General features: G+C 36.0%; 1 long non-coding RNA gene across 1 annotated transcript in view; it reads right to left on the bottom strand.

Moving 5' to 3' along the window:
* The window catches only part of LOC140518454 (uncharacterized), a 62,012-nt gene extending 49,987 nt beyond the window's left edge, over nt 1–12,025 (bottom strand). The window contains exon 1 of the long non-coding RNA XR_011971928.1: nt 11,880–12,025. This is a non-coding gene — a long non-coding RNA (uncharacterized lncRNA). The remainder of the gene's footprint in view (nt 1–11,879) is intronic.
* Between the last annotated feature and the right edge of the window lie 3,147 nt (nt 12,026–15,172).

Genomic DNA, 15,172 nt, shown 5'->3' with positions numbered 1-15,172 from the left:
GACAAGCTCTTTGTAATGGAGATTCCTACTTAACAAAAACCAATCATTCCTTCTATGATACAAAGTGTGTAGAAATGATCATGGTTTTGGTGCTTGTTATTTGAATAAATAAATAAATAAAATGAAGGGAGAAAAGAGAAGCAACAACAAACAGAAATCTTCCCACCCAGAGAGTAAATTCAATTCACTGTCCATAGTTCTAGCAAATATAACAAGCTTACAGAGTTAGAAAGGACTTTAATACTCATCTATTCCAACTAATACTTGTACAAATGTCCCTTTACAACTTTGCTGACTAGTGATGATCCTATCTTCCCTTGAAGACCTCTTAAGGGGTGGGAAAAAACCACTTCCTTGCCAGGCAACCCATTCCACATTTGGACAGCTCCAAGAGTTTGGACATTTTCCCCCAATATCCAATCCAAGTTGAATACTTCACAACTTCTATCCACTGCTCTTAGTGCCTAGTTCCTTGTTCCACCCACTCTGTATGCCACAGAGGTTAAACAGCTTCTGTTTATGGCTAAACAAAGGCTGACTCTTCTCCCACATGAAAGCAATTCAAATACTCAAAGAGAGCTATCACAGCTTTCCAAGTATTCTCTTCTCCAGGCTAATCATTTCATGTTCCCTCAACTAATGATCACATAGCATAGGCCTGAGGGCTATCACCATCCTGCTTGGTCTCCTCTGCCTATATTCAGCCTATTAATTTCCTCACTAAAATGTGGCTCCCAGAACTAAACACAATATTGCAATATGGTCCAACCAGGCAAGGATTATTATTTCCCATATACTATACTCATCGCCTTTCTTAACCAACCCTAAAAAATCACATTAGTCTTTTTAAGCTACCACAACACACTATTTCAATCAACCAATCAATAAACATTTAATAAGCATCCACCATGCACCAGGTACTGTGTTATTTATTTGCTATTGTGCTATTTGTTCATGTTGAGTTTGCAGACCACCAAAACCTCCTGATATTTTTTTTCAGAAAATTTGTTATCTAGCTGTCTCCACTTCCTTTTGTTTGTGAAGCTGACTTTTTTCAACCTAAATATAGATAGGTCTTTGGCATTTATCCAAATTTCATCCTATTTAGATTTGCCCTCTGTTCTAATCTATTGAGATCTTTTAGAACTTTCTTGAAAAGAACTTGGAAAAATGCATGGATCTAAAAAAAAAGCTGAAACAGTCTGGAGAACTTAGTGAGATATCTTTTACTATATAGGAGCTAATAACATGGCATTCAGGGGAAAAAAGCATTTTGGATTTGAGTTTTCTTAGAGCTCTCACCAAGGTATACACCCTAAAAATCTACTTTTTGTGGATAAATACCCAAAATGTGGGTCTCTGTATTAGAGGCTCTTTCAATCACATTAAAAAACAAACCATTTTGTGATGTTTGTGATATTGAACTTTTGATAATAAATATTTGAATTTTTTATGATTCTCAAAGTGCTCTATATTGTATCATTTGATTCATTCAAAAAACACACTATATCAAAAAGTACTAACACAAACAACAACCCTATGAGGTAAACGCTATAGGTATTATTTTCCCCATTTTTACAGATAAGGAAACTGATACTCAAATAGATTAAGAACCTTATCTATGTTGCTCAACTAATATGTCTGAGGTAGAATTTGAACTCAGTTCTCTCCTGACTACAGGTATACATTCTTTTAGCTGGAAGACACAACCTATTTCATAGGTTTTAAGTGTGAGAGAATTGCTTCTGGTGATACTCAATTTTAAAATTGCTTATTAAGCATTTTATATGCAAAATATCATTCGGGAAAAAATTATGAGTAAGACACAGCCCCTGCCACCAAGTCTAGTAGGGGAGAAAAGACAAAAACACAAAAAACTAAGGTACTGGTCAGCATGTAAGTGCCATAAGAAAGGTATTGAATGAATAAAGTAGGTGTTCAGAGGATGGGAAAACCTATCCAGGTGGAGAAATCAGGGAAGAATTCGTGAAGGAGGTAGCATTTGACATGGTTTCCATAATATTAGTAGGAATTCCAAGGACAGAAAATGAAAGTTAGTGATCATTTTAAAGATATATCTAATTGAGCAAAGTTATGCCAACAGGAGATCCTGGGTCCTGTTTGCAGTACAAGTAGTCTTCTGGTTTGCCTAGAATAGGCTATATTCACAGGAGAATAGTGGGAAATAAACCTGTGGCAAGCCTTGAATATCAGACTGAGTTTACACTTAAATGCTTAGCCAGTAGGGATCCTGAGAAAATTTGTGAGCAAGGGAGTGATGTGATTCATGGCAATGACTCTGGTTCTGTATAAAGTAAGGAATAATAAATAATAAAATAATTTGTAAGTGATGAGATAAAGCCACACTGGGTATTTGCACACACAAATTCTAGGTCATTGCAAAATCCTGAGACTTAGTTACTAATATAATTAGGGTGGAAAATCCAGTTTCCATTTCCTGATATATTTGATTTAAAGGACAGCTATAGTGCTTTATTTAATGGAGCATGACATGTTATAATCCTAACCCATTATGGGTTGTAGTATGGGCTTGGTAAAAAGAAAAAAAATGTCTCTCAGGCTTGCCTAAATTACCTCAGCCATCACACTTCCATAGTCTTTAAGCTCCTTGAGGATTCCTGTGAGGAAGAGGAATATAGACCATGCCTGAGATTGTATGGCCCCAGCACCTAGGATTAAAGTTATCCCTTTCTCTATGGTTGTAGAGTCATCAAGAGAAAATGCTTTTCTCATACTGTGCTGCTTAAGCTCACATATGAACATGAATGTACATGTGAGCTTGTAGTCATGACTGGGGGGGTATTTTCAGGAACAGAGAAGGGGCAGGACCGAGTAACACAGGCCCTTCTGTCTTAGCCACATTGTGCAGCTGCTACCACTTTGCCCTCTCATGATCCCTTCCTAAGGATTATTCAGACCAGCTTAAGAAGTTGTGGCTGAGTATTGGAGATGTCAGAACAGTTCATCTTTGTTTACTTCAGTATAGGGAGGCAGACATAAGTCAACTGGATATTTCATTGAGCTGATCATCTATTTGATTCTACTAGCCAGACAACTGAGGTAAAGCAGTAGTAAAATGGTGATTATGAATTCTGGTTTTGGCAGTAAAAGGCAGCCAGGGGATCCAATGGATAGAGTGCTGGGCCTGGAGTCAAACTCATCTTCCTGAGTTCAAATCCAGCCTCAGACACTTTCTAGCTGTGTGACTCTGGACAAGTCACTTCATCCTGTTTGCTTCAGTTACCTCACCTATAAATGAGCTAAAGAAGGAAATGGCAAACCACTCCAATATCTTTGTCAAGAAAACCCCCAAATGGGGTCATGCAAAGAAGGACACAAATGAAGAATGGTTGAAAATTTGGGCATATTCATTTGAATTAGTTTTTTCTCTTTTTTTTTGGTAGAAGGGAGTATGGAGGGAGAAAGGATAAAAGACAATACCACTTATTTGACTTCATTCACATTAGCTGATCAGTCATTCAAAAAACATTTAAGAGCCTACTGTGTACCAGGTAATATGCTAAGCAAAAGAAGAAAGAGGCAGTCCCTGTCCTCAAGATCTTACAATCTAATGGGGGATACAACAAGTAAATGAATAAACTATATACAGACAGAAAAAATAGCACATAATTAAGAGAGAGAAGGCACCAGAATTAAGATGGATTGGGAAAGACTTTTTGTGGAAAATGGAATTTTAGTTGAGACTTAAAAGTAAACCAGAGAAGCCAGTCGGCAGAGATTAGGAGGAAGAGTATTCCAGGCATGAGGAATAACCAAATAAAATGTCTGGGGCAGAGAGATTGTAATGTCTTATTCCTGGAACAGCTAGGTCAGCATCACTGGATCAGAGTATCTGGTAAGGATTAAAGTATAAGACTGGAAAATGCATGGGGGGAAAGGAGAAAGGAGTGCTAAGTTATGAAGGGCTTTAAGCACCAAATAGAGGATTTTATATTTTATCCTGGAGGCAATAGGAAGTCCCTGGAGGTTATTAAGTAGTCAAGTGATGTGGTCAGACCTGAACTTTAGCAAAATCACTTTAGTGCTTGAATGGAGGATGGATTGGAACAGGGAAGAGACTGGAGGCAGGCAGACCCACCAGCAGACTATTGCTACAATCCAGGCATGAGATGATGAGGGTGCACTAGAGTGGTGGTAATGTCAGAGGAGAGGAGGGACTCTCAATTGAAATTGACAAACCTTGGCAACAGTTTGAATGTGAGGGGTGAGAGACAGTGAGGAATCCAGGATGGCTCCTAGGTTGCAAGTCCAAGGAGCTGGAAGGATGGTGTTGCCATTAATAGTAATAAGAAAGTAAAAGGGCAAATCCAAGAAAGAGACAGTGGTGAAGGTAGGTGACATGCAGTGCAACCTGAGGAAAGGTAGGGGCAAGATCCTAATGGAGAAGGCAAGTCCCAGGAGAAGGGCTAAACCCTTATGCCTCCCAAGATGTTGGTACCATTAGAGAAAGCCTCATTTGCCTCACCCTAGTTATTGTTTTGCCAATAACCTCACACTCTCTGTGGGTATATTCAGTATTGGTCAAGCAGTCTCTGAAGATAACACTTAGAATGAAAGACTACTCTTTTCGAGCCCAGACATAAACCCAGCTCAAGTAGGAAATCAAGGAGTAAAATGAAGAGAGGCCTTTCTTCCCTCCACAGCATTGGCAAAGGGTTCTGTTGTTATAGGCTACAAAACTAGAAGGGATCATCTGGAATCATCAAGTGACAATTACAAAGAAACTCAGAAGAAGAAGAGGAATTTTATTTGACCCCTCTGTGAGCATTCTTGCATTCAATTAGCACATTGGACATCAAAGTTATATTTAATGATGTTTAATACTGTACACATATGCTGAAGTCCCTCTGGGTTAAATAATAAAAAAGTAATCAATAACAGTAAGATTACTGAACTCTCTTGAGAAGTAAGTTCCTTGCTTCAGTTACCTTTTTTTCTTTATAGCTATTTAGAGGAGTTCTATACTACTAACCTGTGCCTGATACACCAAAGCTTGTCCTAAAAACTACAAAATATAGCAGACACATTAGAGACCACTTTCAATTTAGATTTGAGAACAGAATAGGTCACATGTTATTGTAGGGTGATCCAACTAAAACACAGATTAGGGATTGTGTTGATTTTCATCATCAGAGTTGGAAGGAAACACTAGGGGACACTTTTCTTTGGGCTAGGAAAAGAAGCCTTTGTGACTAGACATTGAAAAGGCCCAATCCAAAAACAAAACCATGGGAGTAGGTGGGGGAGATAGGAAAGAAGAGTGTCAATTAGAATAGTTCAAATGTGATATTCTAAAGTGCTAGCCCTCAGGGAAAAATAAGGAGAGATTCAGAACTCAGCTTTCTTCAAGTGCTGGAGGGGAGGGAAGGGGGATGGCTGAAGACAAATCATAAGAAATTTCTTTGGATTATCAATAATGGCTTGAAACGAAACTAAGCTTCTACCTTAATTTTGAAAAATTGAGGTATACAAGAGTAGCTTGCCATGTCCTAATTATGTCTTCTTGGGAATGAATAGGAAATGAGGCAATCGATCCTCTGTAGTCCACTATACAATAGCTTTAAAGGGGTGTTTTGTGGGCCCATTGTTTCTCATTCTAGCTGACTAATTGTCAGAGAGGATTCACTGGCTTTAGGATCCAGATTTCTCAGTAACAAAATCATGTCAAGTTTGTTAATAAATTCTTGGTTTTTTTAATTTAACAATGACAATTATAATGATCATTTTAAAAGGAATTTTATTGAACCTGAAGGGCTTATGACAGCAGTTCAGGTCAGGTCATTTTCACCAACTATTAAATCAAGGTTATCGTTAAGGAGCCTGGACTGAAGATTTATGAAGTGAAGTTGTGGAAACTGCAACATATCCCTGCAGGTTGTAAAATTTTAGCATCAACTGAAAGCCTAGGAAGACGCAATCAGATGGCTGAAATGATAAACTAGATATTGGCTAGCCTTTATAAATTAATTAATTAATTATTAAATTAATAAATCTTTGTACTACGAATACAAACCCCTAAAATTCTTGTGGTGTTGTTGTTAGTGCTGTGCTGTAGTTGTTGCTAGCAAGCTAGATGGCAGAGTGGATAGAGTGCCAGGCCTGGAGTCAAGAACTCATCTTCCTAAATTCAAATCTAACCTCGGACACTTCCTAGCTATGTGACCCTGGGCAAATCACTTAACTTATTTGCTTCACTTTCCTCATTTGTAAAATGAGCTAGAGATGGAAATGACAAACCACCCCAGTATCTTTGCCAAGAAAATCTCAGACAAGGTCACAAAAAGCCAGACATGACTGAAACAAAAGAATAACATTTACTGAATTCTGCAAATACAAATACTACAAATAAAAACCCCTCAAAATCTTTGAGAATTCAGTAAACAAACAATGCCAAAATCAGAGCATCATCACAGATAGAACTGTTATCACACATGACCAGACTTAACATTGATCCATAAAATTTTAAGAATGATATTTTGACAGGTGTCATAATATAAATATTTATAATCTCTAAACTATCTTCAATAAAAGTCTTCAAAACATAGAAATCTAACAAAAAAATTAAATCTGTGTAAGAATAGTCCATCCTGTGTGTTACTAATGTAGTTCCAAAGATACTGTCAGCAAGTCTAAAAAATATGAACCTACATGCCAATACTCTCATTCAATTGCAAAAAAAAAAAAAAGTCTCATTTAATTGCACTTCTGTTCACAGAACATTAAATATAAAAGAATGGCAGAAGTCAAAACCCCATTAAAAAGGTGAGAATGAAATAGTGATTGTCATAGTGATAGATGTCATCATGCTTAATATGCTCAATCTCTAAGCATTGTGAAATGAAAAGCTATCAAAATATAGAGACCTAGAGGAAGAAATCAAAACCACATGAAAACAGGATGAAATATATACTACCCCAATATCTTGTCTGCTACAGCAATTGTCCTGAAGATGTTTTCAGTGAGATTGCAGAATTTGACCTTATGTCACAATGTTTATGTTCAATTCAAAAAAAAAAAAAGGTGGTTTTTTAAGGTACTCTATCCACCTTCAGAAAAGTCCATAGAACATTTAGGATGTGAAACAAGAGAAGGTGTCATATGTGGCCTAAAGAGAGGCAAAATAAACATCCCTAGCCTCTTCTTCACTTCCCTCCATCCCCCCTTCTCCAAGGGAGGCTTTTCTTACTGCCAGGAGAGAAAATAGTTTGTTGGAGCCATAGGCCACCACTCTTTTTTTTTCCACAGAGAGAAAGCTATAAGTATATCTATTTGTCCTTAAATATTGTTCCTTTAGAGGATATGATTAGACTCCAACTAACTTTTGATTCCTTTGTCATTTGGGCAAGGAGGGACGGTGTTAGCATATGGGCTTGGAGGAAGAGAGACCTCAAGCTCTTATATCCAAGGCTTAACCCCTTTCCTATCTCATATCAGTTCCACAATGAACAACACACAACAAACAGCAAAGAAGCCCACTTATCCAAATTGTAACAAAACAGAAATCAAAGGAGTATACATAGGAGAATATATACCAGACAATACAGAGAGAAGGAGCTCTCCCATTGGGAATGAAGTAACTCAGCTCAGACAAGAGAGGGTCCTCTATGTCACCCAAGGAGAAACTCACTGAAGTCTTCAGATTAGCAAGCTGGGAATAGAGACATGACCTTCTCCTTTCATGTCTTCTCCTTCAGCAATCTGAAATGGATTTGGCTTCTTCTATCTTCTCTCTTGAAGCTAGAAGTCAGTTTGATTCTATACTTGAAGAAGACACTAGCCTGAAGAGTCCCCAAAAGGAACTAACGAATACTGAAACTCTCTCACTCTGTTCCATCCCTCAGGTAGAGTAGTGTAGCACCAATGCAGTATTCACAGCACCTATGGTAGCTATGAATATGCTGGCATAATTCTGAATCAAGAAATGTAACAGACTCTCCACATGGAAGACAGAACCAAAACATTTATTCAAACACCAGAAAGCTGAATCCCAACACCAGAAAACCAGATTCATCATAGCAACAAAGAAATCTATACACGGTAACAATGCAGAGGGAAACATCAGTCCCAAACCTTCCCTCTCTCAGGCTTCCCACAAACAGGCTCCCTTAAACAAATCACAAACAAGCTCTCTCACTCATGCTAGTTGCTACCCCAGCTTCCTGCTTTCTCTGTTCTTCCCAGCTCTGACTAGCCTGACCAACTTCCCCTCAGCTCTCCTTCTACCAGTTCTGCCAGCTCCTCCCATCACACACTCATGTGACTCAGGTTTCCATGTAACTCAAGCAGGTCATATGGGCCTATTAATGGATGGGAAAGATCTTCTCACTTAAGTTACCATTACAAACAGGGCCTTTCATCTTTACCAATAAGAAGATTCCATAGCAATGGACTTTGGGACAGCAGTTACAGATAAATAAGTAATAAGTCTCTCTAATGACTCTTTCTGTCTAAATGCTATTAAATTTGATGGAGACAATGAATTATACCAGCAGTGATATGTATGTGTATATATGGAAAAATAAGAAAAATAATCACGTAATTACTTACATAGTGATTTATGGTTTATATAAATTATTTCATATTTATTTGCATATATTATTTCCCTTGATCCTCATAATGGCTCTACAGAGTAGATGGTGATATTATCTCTATTTTACAGTTGTGAAAACTGAACTTTAGAAAGGTCAAGTGACTTGCCCATAATTAGACAGCTAGTGAGTATCTGAAACAGGACACCTGGCACTCTATAAACAATAGCAATCATTTCCACAGATCTCTTGGGCATTGTGAATTACTCCCACAAGATGCTTCATTGCTTGTCCTGAACCTTATTACACCCCCAGACAAAAATTAGACCGTATCCTGGGTAGAAACAATGGAAGGGGAGATAAAGTTGAGCCAAAATCTACCAAAAACAACTCTATATTCTCATTTCTCTTCCTGTCTGTCATGCTATAACCTCTTCATTTTCTCTACCACTTAATTTTTTTCTCATTATTATTTTCTCCACCAAAGAAATGATGAGCATGACCTGTCTATGCAAAGCAACTAGTTGACGCCATCATCTTCATCCAAAATGCAGTCCATTTACTAGGCATTGTGGGGGTGGGGGGTGGTAGAGAAGCAGTGAAGAAGGCAGAGGAGGGAGAGAGTAACTACATTCATTTCTAGTAACATATTACTAGATGTAACAGGTTGATTTTTTTTCTACAGCCAAAACTGTATTATTGAATTGAATTGAACTTCAGTTATCTAAAACCTAGCTAATCAGAATCTTCCATTAATCAGAAATTCTAATCTAGGTGACCTTGAAGAAAAAGGCAAAACTCCCCCACATTCTGATATCAGGAATATAGCCAAAAAGGTATCTTACATAAAGTGTTCTAGAGTCAGGATAGACTAAGCCCACTGGTAAATATTTTCCCTAGCTACAGTCCTGGCCCTCCTATAATCCAACTGCTTAATGAGGACCCTGAGGCACTCACTGCAAGATCCTCAATTATCAAAGAAGGCTTCAAAGAATTGCACTAAAAATATTTCTCCTATGGTAGAAAAGTACCGAGGCACATTATAGAGAGCTTTTCAACCATAGTGGAAACACAACGTTGTCTGTTTAATCCTTAGTTAACCAGATCATTCAGTTAACCCCACCCTACCTCCGCCCTCCAGAACAAAAGCACATTCTCCGGTAATTCTAGTCATTTGAGGTTTTATTATAGCTACATTGACATCATTTATGTAACTCTTGAAGAATTTCATTTTACAAAATTGTCATAGAGAGAAACGTCATGGAAAAGAGCTGGCCTTAAAATCTGAAGACCTGGATTCAAGTCCCATTTCTAACCTATTCTGGCTGTGTGACCCCAAACAACTCATTTAGCTTCTCAGGGCCTTAGGCTGCTCTCTCAGACCATAAATTGCAGAGAAAATGCTAAATGTGTTTGTAGAGGAATTTCTTTCCCAGAAGCTTCCTACGCAGATGAAATCTTAAGCCTGGACCAAAGAAAAAAAATACCAGTATTAGTGTGTAAGCAAATATAAATCATGACAGTTGTTCCTGAAAGAGCATGTGGAATTGGGGTTTTAATTCTAATTTTCCCAGAGAAGTCTTCTTTTCTCTGGGAAAACATATTTTTAGCTCTCAAGGATACTGTTAATGCATTCCTTCCAGAATATAAAGAACTGTAGCTCAGTTCAATATATATATAGTTAAGCTCCTACTATGTGCACAGCCCATTTATGAACTAGATGGTTTCTTATAGGCAATGATGGATAGACAGCTATATTGAGAGTAAAGAAGACTTGAGTTTGAATCCTGGCCCAGACACTTTTCAGCTGTGTGAAAGACACATAACCTGTTTTAGTCTCAGTTTCTTCATCTGTAAAATGAGAATAATGATTGCAACTACCTCACAAGACTGTTATAAGGATCGAAGGAGATAACTTAGGGAAGATGCTTTGTATCTGTTATCCTCTAGCACCTTGTACCTCTATTGTTTAACTGTTTTGCTTTCAAGTACAAGGTCATTGTGAGGATCAAATGAGATAATGTATGCACAGTGCGTTGTAAACCTCAAAGTACCAAAGAGATGTCAGCTATCGTCATCATCATCATCATCATCGTTATATGGCAACTGAAATTCCCCTTCTTTCTACCCTCTGCTGTTCATTTTCATCATAATGACCACCTCATTCTGTGTATCATTTAGTTGGAAATTTCATGGAATAAATATGTAGAAGAAATGGATTTGCCGAATTTAGAACAGTACATTATGTGTATATTGTTATATTATGTTCCATTTGTGCTGGTCGAAAAGCACTGGTTAAGCTAAGTGGCAAACTCAAATGGCTGCAATGTTTTCCATTTGGACAGCATGATTTGTTTAGCCAGATATATAATAGCATTCATTTTCTTTACCATTAAACATAGTGCAGTTGTTTTCTGAGCCCCAAACTAGTTCCAGGGATCACTTTATCAGTTATGCCCAGCTGTCATGGCCAAGAAGACTGCAACTTCAGCTGGTTTATATTTTCAATGACAGATATCTTCTTAGCATTAAGAAACTGATGAACTTCTAAGATAAATTTAGATTTAGACAAGGATGATGAAAACTGCAATCTCCAGGAATATAGAAAAATATGAGAGGGAAGCTAAGGAAGAAGTTGTTATATATACTGCCATGGATCTGGGATCTCATCCATGCAAGTATTCTCTCTACTTGTAAAGATTGCAACTTGTCTATACCTTCTCATACTAAGAACATTTTGGTTAAGTTCATCTATTAAATAACCTCCCTTTTATCTAATCTGACCTTTTCAAACATGCCTGCTTTGGAAAGGTTTCTCTGATTATAGATAAAGGAAAACAGTCTCCTCTCCTTCTTTCTGCTTACCTATAATGCCTGAAGACACCTTACATAGGCAGGTAGGTGGCACAGTGGAGAAAGTGCTGGACTTGGAGTCAGGGAGACCTGATCTAGGATCAGATACTTACTAGCTATGTGTTGCTGGGCATGTTACTTAACCTTTGTTTGAATCAGTTTCCTCATCTGCAAAATAGGCGTAATATAAGCACCTCCCCCAAGGTTGTTGTGAGGATCAAATGAGATAATAATTGCAAAGCCCTTAGAACAGTGCTTGGTACAGGGTAAGTGCTGCATAAATGTTAGTTATCTGTAATCACAGAGATAAAAATGAATGCAAAGCATGCTTCCAGAAAACATCTGTCACTTTCCAGATGTCTTAAGGCTAAGTAGCCTGATCCTGCCTAAAAATTAAAATGAAACAGAAGAATTTGGAGAGATAAAAAAAAAAAAATTTTAACATGAAAATACTACCTTGAGATAAAGAACTGCCTCAGGGAAGTGAGTAGTAGGAACGGAGCAGCTGAATATTTGGATGGTAGAATTGGGGTTTAAATTTAGTGTAATCCATTAGCATAGCAACTATTTCAATAGACCCTCCCACGGAGATTATGTATTTTAAAAAGGAAGAGAATCTTGAAAGAGGAAGGTTAACTGTCATCTCAAGAGGATTAACTGTCACAAGAAGAGACTGAGTGGGGGCACAGATAGAAAAGACTAAGAGAACTTCTTGCTTGAGAGGTTGAGTGAGTTAACTGTCAAAGAAAAAAAGTGTGAAGAGATATTTTGAGAAAATTACATTTAACTCTTATTTCACAAAAAGATTATTAAGAGAATCACTGTCCTGAAAGAAATGTAACATTCACATTTCTTTTCTCTCCCTTTGTTTTGTTTTTACTTTATTTTCATGATGAATTTTTAAACAAACATTTTCCAAATACACAAAGAACAGAAAATAAGAATTGCCTGTGACACAGAAAGTCTCCATTATGTGTAGTTTTTCTAATTATATGCTAAATTTAACATGGTATTTCCAATATTGCTCTGTGTGTCTGCCTACTTCTCTCCTCCATATAGTTATTTAAGTATTTTACTGTAAATTTTGAGAGATATTGTCTATTGACAGATTTTCAAATGTAATCATTTTCATATATATATATGGATATGGATAATTGCATAGGAACCATGAACTTTTATTACATACAGCTTACTCTTTCCAAATATAATAAATTTAACACCACAATTCCAATACCATCCTATACATATATACACACATATATATGTATGTATGTATGTTGATATACATATATACATATAATATATAAGACTGTTTTCAGAGAAACTCATTTCAAAGATTTCTTCTCCAGTTAACTATTTCCCTCTGCATTTTAACATTCTTAATGTTACTCATGCAAAAACTTTTTAAGTTTATGTAATTAAAATTATTCTCTTTCTCTTTCATGCATTTCTGTATCCTGTGTGGCCAAGAATCCTTCCCCTATTAAAAACTGTGAAAGGCATCTCCTTCCCTCCCTTCCTAATTTGTTTATCATATGACTTTTAGTACTTAGATCATACAACCATTTGAAACTTAGTGTAGTATATGGTACAAAGTGCTGGTACAAACCTAATTTCTACCAGACTGCTTTATATTTTTCCCAGGTGTTTTCATTTAATATAGAGTCCATTACTTACAGGTCCTTAGGTTTATTAAATATTATGGTACTATGTTTGTTTGCTTCTGGATCTTGTGTACTTAATATGTTCTACTAATCAACTTTTCCACTTTTTTTTAACCAGTACCAAACAGATTTGATAATTAGTTTGTAGTGCACATTGAAATGTGATGTTCTGATATTCTTAGGTGTACTTTTTTCCTCTTTTTTCTTCATGATTTTCCTTGAAGTTCTTGACTTTTTATTCCTTCAGATGAATATTATGATTTTGTCTAGTTCTATAAAGTAAGCTTTTAGTAATTTGGTTGGCAGACTACTAAAAAATAGTAAACTAATTTATATAATTTGGTTATACTCACAGAGCTCAACGAAGAGCAATTAATAAATCTCAAACAATTTGTCTGCTTTTTCTTTTGTAAAGAGAGTCTTGTAGTTGTATTCACATAATTCTTATTGTCTTGTTAAGTGTGCTCCCAAATATTTTCTATATCCTGTAATTATTTTGAATGTAAATCCTCTTTCTATATCTTCCTGTTAGATTTTATTAGTAACATACAGCAAAGGTAATAATTTGTATTTCTTTTATATCCTGCTACTTTGCTGGAGTTATTGTTTGATTTAATTATTAGTTGACTCTAAAGTTCTCTAAGTAAACAATCAGATGATCTGAAAAAGTGATAATTTTATTTCTTCTTTGCATATCATTGGTCCCTCAACTTTTTCCCCTTTGTCTTATTGTTTTAGATGGAATATAAAATAATAGTTGTGGCACTGTACATCCTTGCCTCAATCCTGATCCTATTGGGAAAGCCTTTACCATTTTCCCCATTACAAATAATGTTAGCTGTTGATTTTATGTAAATACTGAACAACATTAAGGAAAGAATTTTACTATTTTTAACATAAAATAGTATTGAAGCTTATCAAAATATTTTGGCATTCACTAATATAATTGCAACATTATTGCTTTTGTTATTAATATGGTCACTTATGTTCACGATTTTCCTAAATTTGAACTGACTCTTCATTCCTTTTGTCACAATATACAATATTTTTAACATGTTGCTGTAGCCTCTTTACTAATATTTTGCATCAATATTCATTAGAGATACTGGTATATAGTTTTTTTTATCTACTTTATCTCCTTCTGGTTTAGTTTCTTGTAAGAAAGAGATTGGTAGAATTCCTTACTTTTTTTTAAAACAATGTAATATTGGAATTAAATATTATTGTAATATTTGATTAAATTCACTTTTTAAATCCTACTATCATTAGGGGTTTTTTCTTTGAAAGAAAGAATTGGCTTGCTAAATTTCTTTTTTCTTAGTCTTTTATTTTTTCAATTGCATGTGAAGATGATTTTTAATATTCATTTTTTTCATAAATTTTTGAGTTCCAAAATTTCTCCCTCCCTCCTTTCACTCCCCTTTTCCTAAGATGGCAAGGAATTTGATGTAGGTTACATATATGTACTCATGTAAAACTTATTTCCATATTAGTCATGTTATAAAGAACATAACAAAAGAAAAAAACACAAAAATGTGAAAATAATATGCTTCCACATGTATTCAGACTCCATCAGTTCTTTCTCAGAATGTGGATAAAATTTTCCGTCACGACCTTTTGGAATTATCTTCAATCATTATATTGCTGAGAAGGTGTAAATCAATCATAGTTGATTTTTGTACAATGTTACTTTTAATGTGACAATGTTCTCCTGGTTCTGCTCACTTCACTTTGCATCAGTTTACATAAGTCATTCTAGGTTTTTCCTGAAATCTGCCTGCTCATCATTTCTTATAGCACAATAGCATACACCTATACCGCCATTTTTTCAGCCATTCCCCAATTGGTGGACATCATCTCAATATCTGATTCTTTGCCTGCACAAAAAAAGCTACTTGTATAATACTTTTTGTGCAAGTGTCCCAATTTTCCCACAACCTCTCTAACATTTATCATTTTCCTTTTCTATCATATTACCCAATCTGATAGGTATGAGGTGGTACCTCAGAATTGTTTTAATTTGCATTTCTCTTTTTTTGGTTAGATTTCTCTAGTTTTGAAAGGGACATATTAAGATTCCCTATT

Source organism: Notamacropus eugenii, chromosome 1 (genome assembly GCF_028372415.1).
Source record: "Notamacropus eugenii isolate mMacEug1 chromosome 1, mMacEug1.pri_v2, whole genome shotgun sequence".
In the NCBI taxonomy this organism is placed as follows: Eukaryota; Metazoa; Chordata; class Mammalia; order Diprotodontia; family Macropodidae; genus Notamacropus; species Notamacropus eugenii.
Note: the sequence above shows the minus strand (reverse complement) of the source record. Positions and strands in the feature narration are given on the sequence as shown.